The sequence below is a fragment of the Aphelocoma coerulescens genome, chromosome 7 (assembly GCF_041296385.1).
Source record: "Aphelocoma coerulescens isolate FSJ_1873_10779 chromosome 7, UR_Acoe_1.0, whole genome shotgun sequence".
Lineage (NCBI taxonomy): Eukaryota > Metazoa > Chordata > Aves > Passeriformes > Corvidae > Aphelocoma > Aphelocoma coerulescens.
The window spans coordinates 37,240,019-37,261,906 of NC_091021.1; the positions used below are offsets into that span (position 1 = coordinate 37,240,019).

General features: G+C 42.3%; 1 long non-coding RNA gene across 3 annotated transcripts in view; it reads right to left on the bottom strand.

Annotated features, from left to right (window-relative positions):
* The window catches only part of LOC138113227 (uncharacterized), a 246,140-nt gene that overhangs the window by 213,500 nt on the left and 10,752 nt on the right, over positions 1-21,888 (bottom strand). For 2 of the 3 annotated variants that reach the window (XR_011152053.1, XR_011152051.1), the window contains exon 1: positions 578-795. The exons of the other annotated variant lie outside the window; for it this stretch is intronic. This is a non-coding gene — a long non-coding RNA (uncharacterized lncRNA). Of the gene's footprint in view, positions 1-577; positions 796-21,888 lie in introns of those variants that run through there. 3 annotated transcript variants of the gene reach the window in all.

Consider the following 21,888-nt stretch of genomic DNA (forward strand, 5'->3'; position numbering starts at 1 on the left):
GAAACTGAAATAGCAAAAACTTATGCCCACAAGAAATATATGAACCTTTAAAGAAACACATCATGGACAAACCTTGGGAAAGCACCAGTGAGCAACCAGCTGGGCCAAGTGGTGCTGGTACAGACCAGAACAAGCCAGACACTAACCTGGAAATGGAAATAAAACTTCCAAAAAGTCTCTTCAACACTACACAGAACATGCTACGGCTCCAAGAGCCACTTACTCAGCCAAAACCAAGCCTAAAAACAAAGAGCAGCTCTCAAGGAGACAACAAGAATAATTTCTACCTTCCACAACCCTTGTGAATTTCTCTATTGAAAGCACTTTCCAGTTTCCTTACAATAAAACCTGAATTTAAAACCTTTTGGTCTTCATGGACCACAAAATAGGATATAGTGCATCAAACTCACCCCAAAGCTCAGACCAACTCAGAGCCACATCTCAGCCTCACATCTCTCTTCATTATTAACACCACCCAGGTTTAATGCAACCCCTCCAAAACCAAGCTAAACAACGCCATGGACTCTGTACAGTGCACCAAAAACCACCGAAAAGACAAAAGCTGCATCACACTTACCCTGAGCTGCAGATGATGCTCAGAAACAGGAGGAGGAAGAGGTGGTGGCTCCCCAGGCTCCTCTCACTCTGTGCAATGGGAGGATGAGTGAGCACACAGCAGAGCTTCCTTCCATCACACCCAAGGTGATCTCACTGCAGGAAGTTCAGCTGCAGCTGCTGCTGCTCAACCATCACTCCCTCAGGTGAGCAGCATCAGCCTGACCCAGCCCAGGAGCTTTTACCCTCTGATGACCTTAATTCCAAACTCCAGGCTACACCCAACCACTTTTTCAATCCCATTAGCAAATGTCCTCCAGGTGTGTCTCAGTCTTGAGAGGGCTCCAATTACCCTCACTGAAACAACAGAACTGTCTTCCTCTAACAATGACCTACTTAAGAGCAAGAATTCTTTATTATTATTATTATTATTATTGTTATCAAATAAACAAAACCAAAAGCTTTTCCTATGCACTGCTAACCTGACTCCTCATCTGTATAAAGTACAACTGTTGAAGTGACTCCTCTCCCTGCATAACCCTGGACAGAGCTTTCTGCCACACACACCCAGCTCTGGGGCACACACTGCAAGGACATGGTAATCAATTTGAGATGGCCCCAAAAATGACCCACAGCTGCATCTTCAGGACCTCAGGTTCCCTGATAACCCCAGAGAGGGATGGGAGGTGAGGAGAGCACTGCAGATCTACACTTTAAATGTATGTCTGAGAGTGTGGAAGGTACAGCCTGCCCAGCAGATGAAGTGGCTGAAAGTGATGCAGTAAAGCTTGAACTGAGACAAGTTTTCTCTGGGCACATCCCTTGGGAATGCTCTTGGTTACTCTGGGTAATGAGGGAAAACAGGATTTTCCCCTGCAGGGAGGAACCCTTTTCTCCTCATGGCTGTGGAGCACACAGACTGTGGTCTCACCCACTGCTCCTCTGTGCAGATTTCTCCTTCAACCATTTCCACCCCAGCCTAGCTCCTGGGTTATTTACATTCTCCTCCTTTAGTCCTGTGAACTTCTTCATGATAAAGGATTTTTTTTGCAAAATGCACCAGTGTCATCAAAACCCCCTCTATAAACATCACGCTTTGTAACACCTCCAGGGGTTAAAAATGTATTTTATTTTCCTTTGCCACCTACCTCAAGTGCTGAGTCATGGCCCAAATGATATTTTTGTGGAAATTCCTTAATAAAGGGCTGCTAAATGTGTACAAGTACGCAGTGACCTGCCAGATCCCTTCTGGGGCATCCAGTAGCAGAGAAGTGTTTGATATCAGCCATCCCCCACGTTTCTGTCCTTACAGGCAATGGAAATTGTTCCCTGTGCACATATTCTCTCATGCCCCCAAACCTGCTGGGTGTTTTCCTGTGGTGCCTGTTGTGCTTCCCATACTCTTTCCCAGAGAAATTAACATGTCACAGTCCATTTTTTAGCTTCTACCTCACAGTAAAATCTTTTTAAGAATACTGGGAGGGGCTGAGCTTTCCCAGATCCTTTCCCAGATCCTTTTAAAGCTCTGTCCAGAACACCCTGCCTGCAGGAGGTCAGCTTCCATCTCTCAATGGAGTTTTTCACACCCCTGCCTTTTCCCAGCACATGATGTTGATGAATTTTGGAACTTTATGACAAACAACTCCTTAAAAAGTTCATTCACCTATTCAAAATGCATTGGATAAGTTCAGGAAAACCCACCTTCTAATTTACTCAGGTCCTGAGTTTTACTATCAAAGGCTTTCTTAAAAAGTTTTAAATAAAATATTTATGATATCAAAACCTCTTCTAAACACAGAGTTTACTCAAGTCAAGGTTAATAAAGTGGTTTCCCCTTGAACTGGCAGAATTGATCATTTTCAAACAGGCCTCCCATAACACACTCCTTTGAAAAAATAAAAGTGATTTTCATCAGTCTCCCTCCAGCTTCCCAGTGTGCCTTCTGTATCCCTTTGTATCCCTGGCACCCTCTTCCAGGCAATACCAAGGTGGACCAGCTACCCCAGTACACACAAACCCCTCATCTCTGTCTTGGCCCCACCCACGAGTGGAGTTCTCTCTGCTCCAAGAGCAGCTTGCACATTCTCCCCCCAAGATATGATTCCCCCTCCTTAGCAAATATTAACCTTTTCAAAAGTGACTTCCAAATGTTCTGTTTGCTTTCTTGTGTGTGATTTCGGCTGGTGTCAGTCTGGTACTTTTATGAGTCAGAGCCCGTAACTGCGAGAGGCAATTAGCACAGTTCATCCATAGCTTCATTTTATTTTCGTGCCTCAGATTAAAGACATATTTCTCATACACTCTCGTTTTTTACATGGCATGTTATATTCAAATCTCTGCAGCACAGTTTTGTGGTTATCATCCCACAAACCAACTGAAAACAGTCCAGAAAGTGCAGTGTTTCAGAACTTATCTTCATAAATGAAGGGGGTTTTGTTCACTTCCTTCTTCCCTGCAGTCCCTTATTCCAAGCAATGCTCAGTAACCACTCTGAATCACTGACCTGGAAAAGGTTTGGGTTTTGGTGATGCATCTCCCTCTGCCTTCGCCCACCAGAACCCCTTTTTCTTTCACTCATTCCCCCACAAACTTTCTGCAAAAGCACTTAAAATCCAATTGCTTGTATCACACAGGTGTTCCAGAATGAGCTTAATTTTGCCCTGTATGAATAAGACCCCATTTTCCTTTAGGAGAAAATGATGTTGAAGTGATATGAGAAACCACAACTGGGTTGTCAGCTCCATCTTCCAGCTCTATTGGGTCATGAAAGACACTTGGAAAAGAAAAAAAAAGGGAGGAGGGAACTTCAGAGACAAACTGCAGCCATAAACCATCAGAGTGTTGAGGAGCTGGCCAAGTGCCACCTGATCCCCATCTCCTCAAGGACCACAAAACACTTCAGAGTACCTGGATCACTGCCCTCCTTCAGGAATCATAGAATCACAAAAAAGGCTTGGGATGAAGGGACCTTAAAGCCCATCCAGTCCCACCCCCTGCCACGGGCAGGGACACCTCCCACTATCCCAGGCTGCTCCAACCTGGCCTGGGACAATTCCAGGAATCCAGGGGCAGCCACAGCTTCCCTGGGCACCCTGTGCCAGGGCCTGCCCACCCTCCCAGCCAGGAATTCCTTCCCAGTATCCCATCCATCCCTGCCCTCTGGCAGTGGGAAGCCATTCCCTGTGTCCTGTCCCTTCATCCCCTGTCCAAAGACCCTCTCCAGCTCTCCTGGAGCCCCTTAAGAAACTGGAAAGATATTTTGGGCTGCTTTAAATCTTTTGCTTCCTAGTTAAATGCAGACAGTGTATGAGCACTGCCAGGTAGAACTCCACTGCTAAACTGGACTTCTGGTCTGCAAAGCCCAGCTGGGAGATCCTTTCAAACCCTCATAGTTTTGATCATGTGTTTGAATGTTTAGGCGAAGGTAGAAAGCAAGATGGAGAAGAAAATTCACTTTAACACTGCTTCTAAATGTCTATTAACTTGCTCAGCAAATGCCAGGGTTTTATTATAAATAAAACATTTTCTGAAAAGTTTTATAAAAATATTTCAAAATATAAAGTGGAAAATTAAATATATATATATGTGTGTATAAAGGTATATAAAATGCAGAGCTACAAAGACATGCACTTTACAAAGCATCCCACTAGTCATCTTTGTCTTATCAAAGATCTGAGTGTGGCACAAAGCAGATGGGTAAGGAAAGGATACCAGTTACCCACTCAGCTAATCTGTCCAAACTGGAAAGAAGACATTAAGGCTCAGAGGTACTATTTAAATAAAGGAATATGCACTGTGTGGTTCAAAGCAGTGTGTAAAATGTCATGTTAGAGATGCTAATATTCTAATAAATAGATATATCCCAGCTCACATGCCTCTGGATTTAAAGCTTTATAGTATTACAATATGCTAACTTAAATACCCAGGGCCACAGCCAGAGGTGACACCAATGGTTGTGCTGATGTGACACTGGTGAGTGTGTAACTGGCAGCAGAGAAGGGACAGGACAGGGCCAGGAGCACCCTGCAGCAGGGAGTAGCTGGGCAGAAGCAACAGGCAATAAATAAAATTATGCAAATGACTGCCACACAAATTCCCCAGATCTTTTTCAAAGGTGGTGAATTGCACGGTGTCTGTTTCTCCACACCAGTAACTGTCAAGATCCTGGGTGCACAATATTCAGGGGGCTGGTGCTGGGTGAATAAACTTCAGGATTCAGCATTTTGCCTGAATCCAGGATGCAAGTGGGTTTTTTTCAGGGAAACAAGAGCAATACTTGGAGTAAAACCCAACAGTAATATGGCCAGGGAAGTGCAGACAGAGGTGTCAGACAATGACAGTCAATTAAAGAGGGTTGGGTATTTTTTTCAATTGCTTTTTCAAAACTGTAACTGAAAATCTTGGGTTTCCATGGAATGCATTTGTAAATTAAAAGCACACTGCTCAAAGAACAATTACTGCTTGGTCACCAACACTTTGAGTAATGAGAAACTGCTTCCTGAGCAACTCCCCTCTGTGTAGTAACTCAGCAATGGCTACTCCATGAAGAAACTGGGATGTAGGGAAAAAAACAAGTCTTTCAAGAACTTCTGCCAGGCACTTGCTGATTGTGGAGTTAAATGTTGACTGCTGAGGGCAGAATTCAGTTCAATGATTTAACTGAGCAACTGTAGGGACAGGACACAGGGGACAGCTTCAAAGGGAAGGAGAGTAGGGTTAGATGGGATACTGGGAAGGAATCCTTCCCTGTGAGGATGGGCAGCCCCTGGCACAGGGTGCCCAGAGCAGCTGTGGCTGCCTCATCCCTGGCAGTGTCCAAGGCCAGGATGGACAGGGCTTGGAGCAACCTGGGATAGTGGGAGGTGTCCCTGCCCATGGCATGGACGCACTGGATGAGTTTTAAGGTCCATCCCAACACAAACCATCCTGTGATTATTTCATTCTTCTTAAAGATAAAAAACAGGGAACTGTAACACGTAAATCCCAGTGTGTGCAGATGAAGTGCAAACCCAGCAGCTCTCTGTCCTGTTCACATCAAAAATTCCGTGTGTCCTTTGCAGACCTACTGTGAAAGCTCCTTGTCCCTCTGTGTCTGATGAATCCCTTAAAACACAGTTTGAACTTTTTACTAAGAGGTGGAAGCAGCAGAGTTTGTCGTGGTCTGTGTAAAATAGGAGGGTATGTGTAAACAAATTTATTTTAATGGATTTAACCTGAAATAGGTTATAATCTGCATCATTAACTGCGTTGTTCATTTTCATCTGCAGTTTCCTGCTAGTGCTGTAATATTTTATACCTAAATATAATACATATCTATATATAATTTGATGTGATCTATACATGGTATAGATGTCTTTGTATAGCATACAATATATATCACACATATCTAGATTTAAAATACATATATAACAAATAGATATAATAGCTATAATAGACAATATATTGCAATCATGGATCTCTCTATAAAATATTACACATATTTCACATATAGACATCCTTCTACATACACTCCCATAAATCTGTATCTCATATACACATAAATGTACATAAAATTAAGCACATCCCTGGATGTTTGCAGCAGGATTTTGTTTTCTCTGCCTGAAGTAAACACCACTCATGTACCTCAGGGTTCACCCAGGATATTTCCATTCCCAGTGCCACTGAGTGTGTAGGTGTCTGACCACCAGCCCGACGTGTGCCTGTCGCTGGGGACAGCAGGTTCTTCCATCTTCTTAATGGACATTCCTCTCCGAATGGCTCTGGCCTACCTGACTACAATCCTTTAAATTTTAATTCACTTTACATTTAGCCCAGTCATAAATACCATTTAGGTACCAATATTCTGCTTTATGCAATCCCTAAGGTGGTGCTTTTATTTTAATGAAGCCATTTCCAACTTAAGAGGAAAAAATATTCCATCTTTGATTGAATATATTTGTCAGTTTTATTCCCGACTGGCATTTTTATGTGAAAACTTGAATAAAACTAGGGGATAGCTGCTTACCAACTGGGATAAAAGTTTCAGTCTGGTTTTGCCTTCAAAATTAGCTGAATAAATGGTCTTTGAAATGCATTTGGAAAACATCAAAGTTAACCTCGACCATAATCAAAAATAAAATCCAGAATTAAATTACATTACAAATGAAAAATTTCCTTGGTTATTCGGTATTTTAGAAGAAATTACACAAGAGCAGATAACAGAACTTTCTATTAAAAATGTCCCTTTCAGTATTACAGAAAAGCAGCGACTTGCTGCACTTCCATAGTTATATACGAAACCAAATATTTGAAGTGTTCCAATATTATTTGTTTTCTCAGGTTTTCTAATGTGCAGTAGTTTTTCTCTAGTAAGTACCTGTCATTTCAGTGGGGGAGAACCTGTGTTTAAGCAATCCTCTTTTTCCTTCATGTGCTGATACAGAAAATGAGGAGAATTAAGGTGAAATCACATAACTGACAGCAAAGTTCCAAACATGAATCTGCCACAAGACCCTGGAGGGCCTCCCTGTAATAGAGTAAATAGGATTTTACTGTATTTTCACTGTCACAGACCAAAATAAGAGCAGAACAACCTGGGATAGTGGAAGATGTCCCTGCCCATGGCAGGGAGTGGAACTGAATGAGCTTCAATGTCCCTTCCAACCCAAACCATTCTATGATCACTTCCAATCGTGTTTAGAAGCACCCAGATTATTGTTAAAAATTATTCCAAATAGAAATATTGCCCACAGAAATTCTAAACAGGGCAAGCATCAGTACAGAATAGGAAATCCTGGGTTTCGGTTCCCTTAAAATCATACCAAATTGTTTCCCTCCACATCTCTTCACAGAAAGCACAGCCACTGAATATGTTTTCCCCAAAAAGCTGTTGAAAAGTTGTGCTGTCAGAAACACTCTTAAGGACAATTCCAGCTTTAGTTTTATCCTCATAAAATTGCACTGAGGCAGGTAAATGGCATTATGGCTGTTTTATACATAGTAAATTGCATCACGGATCCCAGAGGGCAGCGAGCTGCCTGGCTCCTGCTGAAATCAGTCTGAGTTAAGCATTTGGAAATACCACAGATACTTAATATTGTGCATAAAGCAAATCACAGATCTCCAGAAGTCAGGGAACGCTGCCTATCTCGAGGTGAACACCACCTCAGTGAGGAAGAGGCACTCCAGAATTAGTTATTAAGTCATAAAGAGCTATTAACATCAGCAGTGGCCTAATCCTTACCAAAAAATTCTGTTATCCAAGGGGTAAGAAACATTCAAAATTATTTTAAGCCTGCTTTACGAAAGTTATTGCAATAAAAAGACAGGTTTGCTTGAATATTTAATGATTTTGATGAACTGGCTCCTTTTTTTCTATTTATCTGGACACAGATATATTAACATGGATACATTAACATGGACACTACTGACACACAAATTCATGTCCCAACTAACTGCACAGTGCAGATACTTTCATGATTACTGCCAAAAAGCCATTCCTTGGATGTTTAAAAATGCACATTTGAAAATCTATCTCCAGCCTTTCGGTTTCATCGTGACCCACATCACCAGCCTCTCCTGCTCTTTGGGGAACAGGCAGTGCTGGGAAAACTGAGCACCCCCTGCTCAGCCAAAATGCTAAAAACAAGAACCACTTGATATCAATTTCCATGGTGCTGCAAAATCTGAGCATCTGTCCCTGGAGATTGGAGAGGCTGGAATACCCTGCTTAGGCAGCATGGCCACAGCACCACCAGGGCACGGTTATCCTGTTCCCATTACCCATCCTGCTGCAAAGGAACATTAATGTCAATTACCTACTTCAGGAAACACCTAGGAAAGTCTTTTGGGTTCAGCAGCAAAAAGATGATTCCACCCAGACAACCACATTTGGTTTGATCCACAGCTCCTGAAGTCAGTGGGAAAGAATGCAATTAATGTCCAACTAATTGATGGATTGGGTCAGCACTCCAGTTTTCTGCACATTCAGATGTCTATTTTTTTGAGCTCGGCCAAAAGATGTTAGAAGTTTGGCTTTAATTAATTGAATGCTAATGAGTGGTGCCAGATTCCCAAGAGTGAAATCCTCTTTCCATCATGGTTCCCTGAAGTGCTGTAGAGTCCGAGGGGGAGCAGAAGGGCTCCGTGCCCAGGGCCATGTGGGCACAGAGGTTTCTGGTCAGACCCAGGGCTATCCATGCTGGAGCTGCTGTCTGTTCCAACATTTAAAGTGAGCACAAAAGTCTCCAGCAAAGGGATTTAGGTCAGTATTTACATATTTGTCCAGTGACATTATGGGTGCTGTCAGCTAATGCAACAAATGCATTTGTTGTTTTGATTGTTTATGTTTTGGTTGCTTAGGGTTTTAGCTCTGTTTAGATTGTTGATATCTAGCAATGCATATACTTGGAGTAAGGGCAAAGGCAAGGTCAGTGCACTGACAGATTCATTTCAGACCTTGCAGAGCTGCTGGATGCTCTTGAGGCAGTTCTTGCACCGACAGATGAGCTCAGGATCAGTTTCTCTCATCACCAGCGAGAGTCGAAGTTCTCATCAAGCAAATATTGTTGGGCAGCGAGAGCAGACAGCAGGTTTTGTCTGGTGGGGATCTTGATTTAAGGTCTTGGAGTGAAGTCTGCAGTGTAACTAAAGCAGGAATACCAGACAGCCCTAGGAAAACTCTGAAATGTTCCTGCTTGTTCTTCTGAGTCGAAACAACAACAAAAATTAAAGCATTTATTAGAATAATTATTAGTGTTCTACACTGATTTTTTCTTCTTTTTTGTTACGTGTTTTCCTCTGCTACAAACCAGAGTTATAGATCTGGCTGATTTCCTATAAAGCAGGAATATCTTGCTCACCAGGAAATACCAAGATCTTCTGGAGGACACAAGCACAGTTCATTATCCCTATTTTATGGATAAAATGAGACACAGCCAGGGTGACCTGACTTACCTGAAATCGTCCCACCTGACAGGGGTTAGATGCTGCCACCTCAGTACCAGGTCATCACTTCAGGCAGTGAGTAGGACTGTCCACATCCCTCAACTAACCATTATCAGATTTATACATAATTTTATAGAGATGGTTATAAGAGTAGATGGTGAAGTATACAGGACTCTGGTCTAGTTTTAAAAATCACTTTATCTTGGCTGCATCACTTATTTGTGCTTAGACCAGATTTAAGTTAAAAGCAGATCATACACATCAGTGCCAGGCACTGAAACATCCCATTATTCAAGAAGGGATAAAATTTAAATGTATGGATACAGTTAAAACCCCAACAGATACAGTGCTTTCCTGCACACACAGGTTTGATAAATACTTCCCAAGCCATCTTTTCCAGACACTCCACCAACAAGCATCCTGAGAAAACAGAGTTTCCAAAGCATCCCAGTACAGGGGTCACCCAGGGCCATATCTCATCCCTGCGACTTCACTTCCCTACCAGCAATCAGGATTGAGTTAAGGACAGCAGGTTTTTGCTCTTTAAGGATTAATAAGTGTTCAGGTAAGTAAACATGGACCAGGGTGGGTTTTGTCAAGGATGACCAAATGTTCTGAAATCTCATCAAGCAGTGAGTGCAACCAGAAAGACCTGAAACCATTCTTGGACTCATGGCCACCCTGGTCAATTCTTGATTTATATCATTTTATAACATGGTTTTCTCAAACTTCTCTATTTTATCTTTATTCCAATCCATCTCTTTTATTGCATTGATTTGTAATCATTCTTTTTACTGCTGCTATGGATTTTAACCTCTTCTGAACTCAGGTTTTGTTTTCTGCTATCTGCAACTTGTTTTAACCCAAGATCTTAGTCCAAGAGGTCTTCCACTTATGGCTCTGCAGTCCATGTTTATAGTGGCCAAGTTTGAGGACAGAAGTAAATTTCATTATGCTTTCTAATCACAGACCATCACAGCACCCACCCTCCAGAAGCCCCTATACTGCAGCCAAGAATTTAGGTTAGAAGGAAGCATTTTAGGCCCCAAACTACTAAACCACTGCATGGCAAGAGGGCTGTCAGCAGTTATTAGGAAAACCCATAGGATGGTCTACAAGAGAAGATCCTAGTACTACAAGGTGCTGAGACTCTCCAAGAGAGATGAAGGAGGTTCCACAGAAAACAAAGTAAGAGGAAAGTTATATTTTTACCTGTTTACTCTTCAAAAAGGCATTTTCATCCTCCAATTTAACCATCTCTCCCCCTGACATGGAAATAAGCACCACCAGGTTCCTTGTACACTTCCCACAGCAAGGCCGTCCATAATTAGCACAAAAATTGGTGTATTTGGCAATTTCAATGCTAGAGTAAGTATCTCCTGAAGGGTGTGAGGTTGAGGTTGGGCTATTTATGACAATTCACAACAAAGTGACACACAAAGCTGAAGTCATCCCCAAAGTCTACTTTATCTGTCCCCCACAAAATCAGCAGTGTGTCTGAGTACGCTGTAACAGGCGTGGCACATCACACACCACTTCTTTAGAAAGAAAGAAAATGTAGGAGAAATCCACACTCAGAAATTCAGTCACTTCTAATTTTAACAAATATCTTAATTTCTGCCCCCACCACTCTTCCTCTGACACGAGACCCTGCATTTTAGAAAATGTAAAAATCAAAAAGGAAATAAAAACTTCGTGGGGACCTGTCTAGAAGTTGACAAACGCTCTGATTTTGTGGAGGTAATGTATTAACAGAGCTGGCATTAACTTGGTCTGCTTGATTTTCACTCATTACCTTATACCAGCCCACCTGATGGCCCATTCCTCATTATTCCCACCAAAGGCAGGAGAGCCTGCAGACATCCACACTGGTCTGACTTTGGCTTTATTTAGGATTTTAAGGCAATCTGAGCACAGGCAGATTTATAGACCAAGAGCTGAGACACAGAAGTTACCACAGACTGAAAAACTCCTCAGTATCTGCTCTGCCTCATTTGCCTGTTCTTGGGCCACCTCAAAAAAGGATAAACCAAGTGAGATTAGTTCGTTCTTTCTTTCCTTCCTTTCTTTTTCTCTCTTTCTTTCTTTTTCTTTCTTTCTCTTTCCTTCTTTCTTTCCTTCTTTCTTTCTTTTTCTTTCCTCCTTTCCTTCCTTTTCTTTCCTTCTTTCCTTCCTTTTCTTTCCTTCCTTCCTTTTCTTTCCTTCCTTCCTTTTCTTTCCTTCCTTCCTTCCTTCTTTCTTTCCAGCTGATAATGTATTTTACCTTCCCGTTGCCACAGGCTATGAGGGTGCACCAAATTGGTTCCTGGGGCTCAGCTGATGTCTGTTAATTTGTCAAGCCACAGCAACTCATTCCCACAGCCAAACCCCAAGCAAGAGTCAGTGCTTGGTGCGAAGTGCCTGATGCCAGCACTCAGAACAGGGCTAGAGATGTTTATGTGCCACTATGAAACACCAGAAAACGTCACAGAACTTCTTCTGTTGTGGTGGTGGTGGATCCACTCGGGGATGTGGCTACGATCCAGTTACATCTCAGCACCAATGGCAGTGATTCCCCTCGGAATCCCAGCATCCAGGATCTTCCTGCTCAGACGAGTGCACAAGGCAGAAGCAGGGCACTGACTGATCATTTACAATTATTGCTTTGAACTGCAGCCTGGAGTCCATGGGAGAACTCTGCACACAGCATTTCCCTCCAGCCATGTCCACATAAGTTAGAGACATGCTGTGACCTTTTACATTTATTTTTCCCCCAGAAAAAAAAAAAAAAAAACACAAATATCTATTTTTTTCCTTTCTGATTTAAGAAGAATACTTGAGGTTCACTCTGAGATGGGGTTTTCTTTTTAAAATTTTGATCTACATTTCACTGAATATTACTGCTTACATATTTAACTAAAGTTGCTGTTCCTAGGAAGAATTTTCCATCCCTATAATTTCTTTGTTCGGGGTTGGATTTTTTTGTTTTGTTAAAGCATGTACCACACCTTACAGCTCTGGGCTTCGCCTCTTTATTTCTAAACACACTCCTTAATTGACTGAGATAACACAAACAATTTTCTTATTGATACAGAACCTTGTGTGCAGCCACAAGAGGAAGGCAGGTCAGGATCCCTCCTACATGCTGAAGGAGAGGCAGTGCCAAAAACAGCATCGTGGGTGCTCAGAACAACATTGCTGTGCTCTGACACTGGGGCCCAGCCGGACATGGACCAGGGAAGTCTGACCACAGCTCAGAATCCTGGGCTCACCCCAGAGTGAGGCAGCAGGGAAGGGGGGATTCTGCCCCTCTGCCCCTGTGCTCAGGTGAGACCCCACCTGCAGAGCTGCCCCAGCCCTGGGGCCCAGCACAGGAAGGACCTAGAGCTGCTGGAGCCAGTCCAGAGGAGGAACTCAAAGATCATCAGAGGGATGGAGCAGCTCTGCTGGGAGGAAGGGCTGGGAGAGCTGGGATTGTTCAGCCTGCAGAGGAGAAGCTTTGGGGTGACCTCAGTGTGGCCTTCCAGGACCTGAAGGGAACCTGCAAGAAAGGTGGACAGGGACTACTTACAAGAGCCTGGAGTGATAGGACAATGTGGAATGGCTTCATACAGACAGGAGGTTAGGTATTAGATTAGATATTAGGAAAAATTCCTGCCTGTGAGGGTGCCGAGGCCCTGGCACAGGGTGCCCAGAGAAGCTGCGGCTGCTCCATCCCTGGAATTGTTCAAGGCCAGGTTGGATGGGGCTCTGAGTAACCTGGGATAGGGGAAGGTGTCCCAATGTCTGCCAATGGCAGAGGGGTTGGAACAAGATGATCTCTCTGGTCCCTTCTTACTGAGGCTGTTCTATGTTTATGCAATTCTTTAAAAAAACATAAATTTATTCAGCTCAATTTATTCTACTCCCAGTCCTCTCGAACTGGTGATTGAGGAAATTAAAACATTATGGGAGTGGGATAGTGGGGTGGATTCTTCAAACCAGCCCAGGCAGGTCCTGGTTTTAACTTCTGGTTGGTTTAACTTTAGCTTTTGAGAGCACAGTGGGTCCTGCTGAACCCTCCTGGAGATGTCACAGAGCTGGGCAGGCCTGGTGCAGCTGTAAGAACAATTCACAGCGAGAGCACCCCACGGTTATTTTCTTGACACACCACATAATACCCAGATACTGAGCCCTAGATCAGCCAAAGTGATATTTACTTCCAGCAGTTTCAGTGAATACCTGTGAAAGGATTAACAGGGCCACTAGTGCAAGTAATGATTATCCCCTTGGTGGCACCAGGTGTGACAAAAATCTAAGGTGCAAAATTAAGTTCTTTACTAACTGAAGGGGATTTTTGGCTTAGGTGGTTATACAAGAATAGAGGACAGACCGTGCTTCACCTCACAAAAAAAATATTGAAGATCACTAAGACAGTGCAAGACATTTAACAGGGCCTGGGTGGCCAGGAGGGATATGAAATAAAAGCTAATCTATAATAGCAAACAAATAACATGAATTATTTGACCTGATGACAAGATAGCAAATTTGATATCCCTGAATGCTATTCAACATCACAGTCACTGGGTCTTTTGGTGTAAAATCATCCTCTCTGGTTTAGGGTAAAGATGTCAACGTTTATTTTACTTCTATTTGGCAGTTTCAGACTGTAACACAGCAGATAAACTGGCTCACACTGGGTTTTTGAAAGGTGACAGAGTGAAAAACAAGTGTTCTCCCATGTCCTCATCCACAGCACCCAGCCCTGTGCTCTTAGCCTGGAGTGGGACTGGGTCCCTCTGCCCTTGGCACTTCTCTTGAAAGGGGCAGTTTCAGTCAACTCTGATAAATTTTGGACGAAATGTGATTCTCAGTAACCTGACTGCTATGCTGGGTTTGGGAAAATAACAGAACAAAGATTTCTCCCAGTCTTCTCAACAGCACTCGAGGCCTTTCTGCTCTGAATTTGCTGTGCTGGAGCTCCTTTGCTGCAGGATATTCCCTGCCAAGATATGCCCTTCTAGGAAGAAAATATTTTCTGGATTTAAAGTTGTGTGGGTTAGAAGCAATCCTCCATCTGAGCCAGCACATGAAGTCAATCTTTAATTCAAAGTCAAGCTTTAATTCATCCATTGCTGGCATGAGTGACTTCTACACAACCATGTTTCCACTGAAGAGCAATAAGAACCACCTCTATCTAAATAAATATATGTAAACAAAACCTAAATTGAAATATAACCTAAATGTAGCTAAAAAATTAGATAAATGGTGCAATGGGTTATAAAACAGTATTCCTACATAGATGGTGGAGTTTTCATGGATTCAGCCAGAGAATGCCCATAATCCATGACAGAGAGGTCACAAAACATGACTTAGAGCTTGAAATTTGTGAGCTTGGTTCAACTGCTCTTGCAGTTTTTGGACTGGCCACAACCTCAAGGCTTGAATTTCTGTTCCTGACCACAGAGATTTCCCTTGGAAAAAATATAAATTAACTGACTTCTAAATATGCACCTCCAAATATGTCACTGGTAATATGGCAAGTACCAAAAAAGGTTAACCTTGGGGATTTCACACATTGACTCTTTTCTTTTGGAAATAAACATACAAATAAACCTAAATAGGGTCATCTTTTTCTCCAACTACTCCAGTTAATTTGCATTTTGAGATTTGATTAGAACATTTGAAATACAGACAGTTTCAGCCATGTTTGCCAGTCACCTTACAGCATTCTTTGGGTTTGATCTCTTCCCTCAGGGTGCCCCACAGCCTTCCCAAAATTGTACAACTACCCTTGATTTTTGCCTCACGTTGTCCTAAACGTTAATTTCCCCTGTTTATGTGCAACAACTTCTCATGGCTTCAACTGCCTGAAGACAGGTTAAAATTTAGTGCTCTTTAGCAATAACACTGGGACTGTAAATCTTCATCAGACCTTTAAAAATCCTGCCTCAGACTGGACAAAATTCCCTATTAATTCCTCTGTGTTGTCTGGCAGATATTAATGGGAACAAACTGTTCTGCTTCCCAAGATTCCCAGTGCTCAGGTCAGCATCCAACATCATCAGGATCCCACACTGCCAGCAAAGGGCAAACCAACAGGAGCTGGTAAAACCCAAGAGTTTAAGTGCCACACATCACCCTTTGTGTCTGAGAGGAAACTCTCTCCACAGTCAGGTTTCAGCCTTCAGAGCAACCACTCAAGAGGTGTTTCCTGCTGATAAAGCTGGAGTCTCTCATGCTTTCCAACAGGTGAAGTATCTAGCAAGCAGCAGAATCACTGTGCTGAAGAGATTAAGCTCTGAGGCACTGAATGCAGGCAAACATTAAATTTAGCAGGTGCTCCATGTGCATTTACTCAGTGATTATTCCCTTTCTAGTTCCCACTATTTTCAAAACCTTGAGCTTCCTCTTGCAATGCTCTCCCAATGTCTTTGAGCTCCCTCTCCACTGAAGAAAAGATATTCACCTCTGCTCTACCAAAGTGCTCTGTATCAGGTCCTTGCAGTTAAAAGGGATTTTGAAAGCTGAAGTTGTGCTGGTCCTGGCTCTCACACTGTGATGAGTTTTACTCCATGTGTTTGTGTAAATTCAGAGTCTCCACAATGCTTTACTCTCAAATTTTCCTCCTGTTCCAATGCCTTTTATTCCACGTGAAACGAAACTCAAGTCATGGAATTTTTTTCTGATTGGAGAGGGAAGGAAGCACTTGTAAGGAATTACTGTATCTTCTAAATAATTCTAAATAGGTGTTAAGAAAAATATATTGCTTGAAGTGACTGAACATCCCTCATCTCACTTCTGATTTTTTGCATTATTCACACACGCTTATAAGAAAATTACCTTTGCCATAAAAACTGAATTCAACTTATTCTCTATCCTTCAATACATATCATTTATGTATTTCACGTACAGCTGCAGGTATTGTGTAGAAAAAGCATCCTCAGATCAATCTATTTTCCAGATGCAAAACATAGATATATATTCATTAATTCAGATATCCTTTGTTAATTATTATTTATCAAGCAGTATAACGTTTCTTTAGCATTCATGTATAAATATATATATATAAAAATTCCTTAATGGTAACTTGGTATGGCATCACTTTTCCTTATTCTTTTCAGAGCCTGATGCCTGGGAATTATCCCACGTGGGACTTAGAAACACAAGGTTGCAGATTTATCCATAAGAGCACACTTATTTTCTGATGAAAGCAAAGGGAGGAAAAACAACAGCAAACTAACAAGAACATCAACTTTAATCACAATAACCATTTTTATCAAGAGAATTTATATGAAGGAAGGTATTTTATGGCTGTCATGAAACACTTCACCTATAAAAGACTGAGATGTCTGCATTCATGCAGTACATTTGCTGCACCTTCCATTGCCTGAAGCAACTCCCTACACACAAAATTTCCCTTCTTTCTTTATTTTAAACATCCTGAAAAGCAGAATACAAAAATCCTGCGTGTTCTTCAGCATTGCTACAGGGGTTAAATTGTTAATGCTTTACTTTCACTCTAGTTTTTTATCAAACTTTCTTTTTTCTCTCCCTGGGGATAAACAAATGGACAGCTTTCCTCTCTAGTATTCCTCCTTCCATTACCATCACAGCAGAATGCATCTGAGACTATAATAATTCAGTGATGAAATACAAAATGTCGCAATGCCATCTCTCTTAAAGTGAACTGAGATTTTGTTATGCCATTTTAGGTGCACTAATAGCTCCTAAAGTCCCATGGAGTATCTTAATGTGAATTTAATGAGCTGATAGCATATAAATGACAGTACTGTGAGGGTGAAGGTGACATAACCTTTTTCCTTCTGTTTGATGTTTGTCTTTGAAAAAATACAGATCTTTTCGAAATGCGCCGCATTACTGCAACGTGCTGCATCCTTCAGCGAGGAGCCTGCCATTGTTTTAGCATTTTACAGCCCTCTTTTGCACTCCTCATGGCACTAGAAACACAGGCACTTTTTAGGTCAGCATTCAGGTAATTAAAAATCTAAATGCTTCTCCTGGCAGCACAATGCAAACAGTGCTTGTGGCCACATCGTGGAGTGTCCATCCAGTGACAACCCACCAGTTTTGTCACGCTGGGGCCAGTACTGGTGGCATGGAACTGGTGAAACCCTGTGTGAACCACATGGAAATCATCCACCTTTATTTCCTGGGCATCACCTTTCTATCTCCTGGCTGAGAGATCTCCTCTCCAGCACTGACTCCCAAACTCCGCGTGTCATTACCGGAGCGCTGTCGTTTATAAGGAGTTGCCTCCCCTCGCTCAGCGGTGTCACACCCCATTGTGCACCCAAATCCTGGCTACCTTCGGCGTGGTAATGGGCTGGAATCCCATCAGCACTGGCTTGGATCAGCACTGACACTGCCACACACAGGGGAGGAAGATGGCAAAAGATAAATACATTGATAATCAGCAGCAGACCTACAGGAAACAACTGGCACCCGAATGTATGAGGTTATTAAAGCCTGCCTGAGTGCAGCAATGAAGCTTTTCCACTGCAGTTTGAGGTACTGTCCTTAAAACCTTTCATTCAAACTTAAGAAATGACATCTCAGTGGGTTTTTTCAACCCCCCACCCGAGCACTTAGAGCTGTGTCAGCCAGTGATGTGATCATTTCTAAGCTAAATGTTCTGCAACTTGAAAAGTTATTAACTGTCACTTCTCTTCATATTCCTTCAAAACAATATAGAGATCCAGAAATTATCAATCTGGAATAACCTGAGTTGGAAGAGACCCACAAGGATCATTGAATCCAGCTCTTGGTCTGGCACAGACACCCCACCAACCCCACCCTGGGCATCCCTGGCAGCGCTGTCCCAATGCTCCTGGAGCAGCCTCGGGGCCGTGCCCATTCCCTGGGGAGCCTGGGCAGTGCCCAGCACCCTCTGGGGGAGAACCTTTCCTGATATCCAACCCAAACCCCCCTGGCACAGCTCCAGCCATTCCCTCAGATCCTGTCACTGGTCACCAGAGAAAAGAGATCAGTGTCTTCCCCTCCTCTTCCCCTCTTGAGGAAGCTGAAGGCTGGGACAGGTCTTCCCTCAGTCTCCTCCATCTGAACAGCCCATGAGACCTCAGCTGCTCATCACACAGCTTCCCCTCAAGGCCCTTCACCATCCTCACAGCTTTCCTTTTATTATTTATTTTATTTATCCTGTTTATTTTATTAATCCTCTTATTACTATCATTTATTTTTTATAGAGAGCCAGGCTTGTTTCTTTTAATTTTATTCTCATTTGCTGAATTTAGGTCAATCAAGGGTTTCTTGGTGTTGATTTGTTAATTTTAAAACACTTGTAAGACAGACTGTCATTTCATAGACAGAGTACTTTCTATCTTTTCATACAGTCCCAGTGCTGTTACATGAAGTATGTAAGGCTGAGTGAATTAAATTTACAAAAGCTATTTCTCTCCCCAGTAGAAATGCTAACATTTGCTCTTCTGAGAGAGATGTACCTTGGGCTGCGTTTGACAAAGGGGATAGAAATAAATAAAAAAATAAGCAGCTTACGTGTTTCAAAAAGTTGGAATTTTGGCAATGTGTGAAATTTGTTTAGAAAAACCTTTTCGTTGCCAGGTGACGAGGCAAAACATATCACATATGCTTAACAACCAGCTTGTACATATTTTGTCTTTCCAAGGTTTCTAGGGCTGGTCAGGCACAATGATGCATTACAGCTGAAGGAGCTTCCAGCAGGGACAAATGTTTGTCTCCTTCCAAAAGAATTTTCCTAATCCTTAAGAAAAACAACTCAATATTTCTCATTGTTGAATGATTAAGTAAGGATTAATTCTGCTCAAAATTCATCGTGTCACGAGTCATAACATATATTTTGTGTGTGCTGAGGATGCAGACTGCTGGGGTTTTGGAGCATGGTGTTTGTGAGCACTTCATGGTGTATCTGCTAATACAGATTTCTTACAATAGTCTGACATCTCCTCTCTGTTCCAGTGTCAAGCAACAGTGCAAACAGCATTAAAAAATACGGATGACTAAGGATCAGTGTGTTAAAACATATCCCACCGCCTTCAAAAGCTGCTGCTGGCACAGTCTGAGCACCTTTGCATCACGGGTGTTTCCATTTCATCGACATTTCCTTCCAGTGATGCACACTGGCGTTTCAGAGGAATGGAATCATCAGTTATGGCTTAGGAGGAAGTCAGAAAAAGCCAGAAAAACCCCAATCCAGATTCCCCCGAAATCCAGAGGTTCATCCTTTCCATCCCAAACCTCAGCTCTTGCTGTGAACATTCACACTGATGCCATGGCCTGCAGTTGGAGTTAATGGACTTCACACATGTGAAATTAATTGTGGGGATAATTCTGGAACAATTACCTTTTCTTGGAATCCCAGTCAACAACTATTCTAATAAATCATGGTGCTGCTCATGTTATAATGACCATTGGTAATCAAATGCATCTGCACACTCAGCCTGTTTGCTGACTTAAAATACTAAAAGGGAAAGAAGAGTTTGGTGCCCAAGTTCCCACATGCCTGATGTACAAAATGGACACAGATGACCTGACTGCTCTCCTCCAACCACTCTCTGCTACCTGCAATTATTAATTGTTTGTCATTATGCAAACTTGCATCCTGATCCCAATCTCTTTAAAATGTTCCTACCTACATACTCCAAATATTCCCTGGGTTTTTTTTCTTTCACTCTCTTTTGTTTTGCATTCCAATTTTTAGTGTCCCTGAAAGAAAATTTCAGCATGAGTCATGAGATTAAAATGTTTTATCTCTACCCTTGTCATTAGAAAGCCATAAATCCCTTTTCAAAAAGCATCACAGATTCATTTAGAACCATGAGCCATCATTTTGTTATTTTGCTGTTCCTTAGAGGGGTTGCCCTCACGTCCTCTGTGTACCCAGCTAAGCACTGGCCTTTTACAAGTGGATTTGGTGCCAAAAATTATCTTACCACAAACTTTACAAACCTGCCAGCCCTCTCCTCCACTATACTGCACCTATTCCCACCTACCCTGGGGGTAAAACCAAGCACACACAGAAAACTCAAAGCTAAGGAACTTTCTGTTGGAGAGAACAACTTCTGGAATTAGCCACCAGGAGCACTTGTGCCTGCAAATTCCAGTTTGCTCTCTCTGCCAGTGAACCACGCATGCCAGCAAACCAACTTCCTGGGATCCTCATCAAAAGACAACAACAAAGGGCTGTAATGATGGCCAAATCCAATTTATTTAAGAGGGAAAAGGAGACCACACACAAACCTCTCTGTATGACTACCCAGATGTGCTGGGTCACTACCTGCAGCCATTAATACTCACTGGCACCCCAATGCCTTAAAAGTTTAGATTATATTTATTTTGCATCCTTTTCTTTTTCATTGTGGATTATACCCTTTGAAACACAAGGCATCCATTTACTCAGTGTAAACTTAGACTGTGAGATATGATCCCAGATGAGGTATTGCCTCAAACAGAAGATGAAAAATATTCCATGCATTTTAAACATGAATCCAAGATCATAAGTTACACTAACGTGTAATACATTTCTGCTGTTCTCTGGCAGGAGAGAAAAACAAAACTGGCAGCTATAGCAATTGTATAATGGTAATTATTGAGAGAAATAATTATACAAAAACCTGTTCAAACTATATACAGGATGGGATGACTCAAAGCGAGAAGAATTTAAAGTGATAGTTAATACCACAGAAAACTTCACTGTGTGACACCAGGCAGCAAAATCAGACAAATAAATGCATCTGTTGAAACCATTCTAGCCTCTAAAGTTTGTAAAAAGTGGGCAAAAAGGAACTGTTCTCACTCAGTGGGCAGGCTGGTTTATGAGGAAGGCTCCCAGCAGCATCAAGGAATTCCTAGACAAAGAAGGAAACCCTAATTCAATTTTATTCTAAACAAGCTGTAATCAATTCTTTATATTCACTCAATAACCCTCAGCTGCAGGTGGGTTTAGAGAATTAAAGCACCTCTTCAGAGGTGAGAAATGGAGTGAGATGCTGCAATGGAGCCAGGGAGCCACTGGGTGCTGAGGCCCTGAATTCCCACATGCACCTCTAGGGTTGTTTCTGTCTGTACCCAAATGTAGATACAAAAATGCTGCTAGCAAGGATTTTCTTGCTATTTTCTAAGTCCATGAGAGACTTTTCTCTCTCACAGAAGAGGTAGCAGAGTTATGTAAACAACCCAGACACCTGCAACCTTGGAAAGTCTTGTTTATGGTACAGTAGAAAAATATTTTGACAATGGAGGTTTTAGGATTTTAGCCAATCACCCCCAAGGGGTGGCTGGCCCTTTGTTCAATTAGACTATGAAGAAAAAAGTCTATAAAGAGTTTGCAAAATAATTAAATGAATAAATCTGGCTGCACAATTCCTGCCTGCTGGATCTTCTCTCCTCCTCCCTACGGCTGTGGGACACGGTGATACACCCTAGGAACCA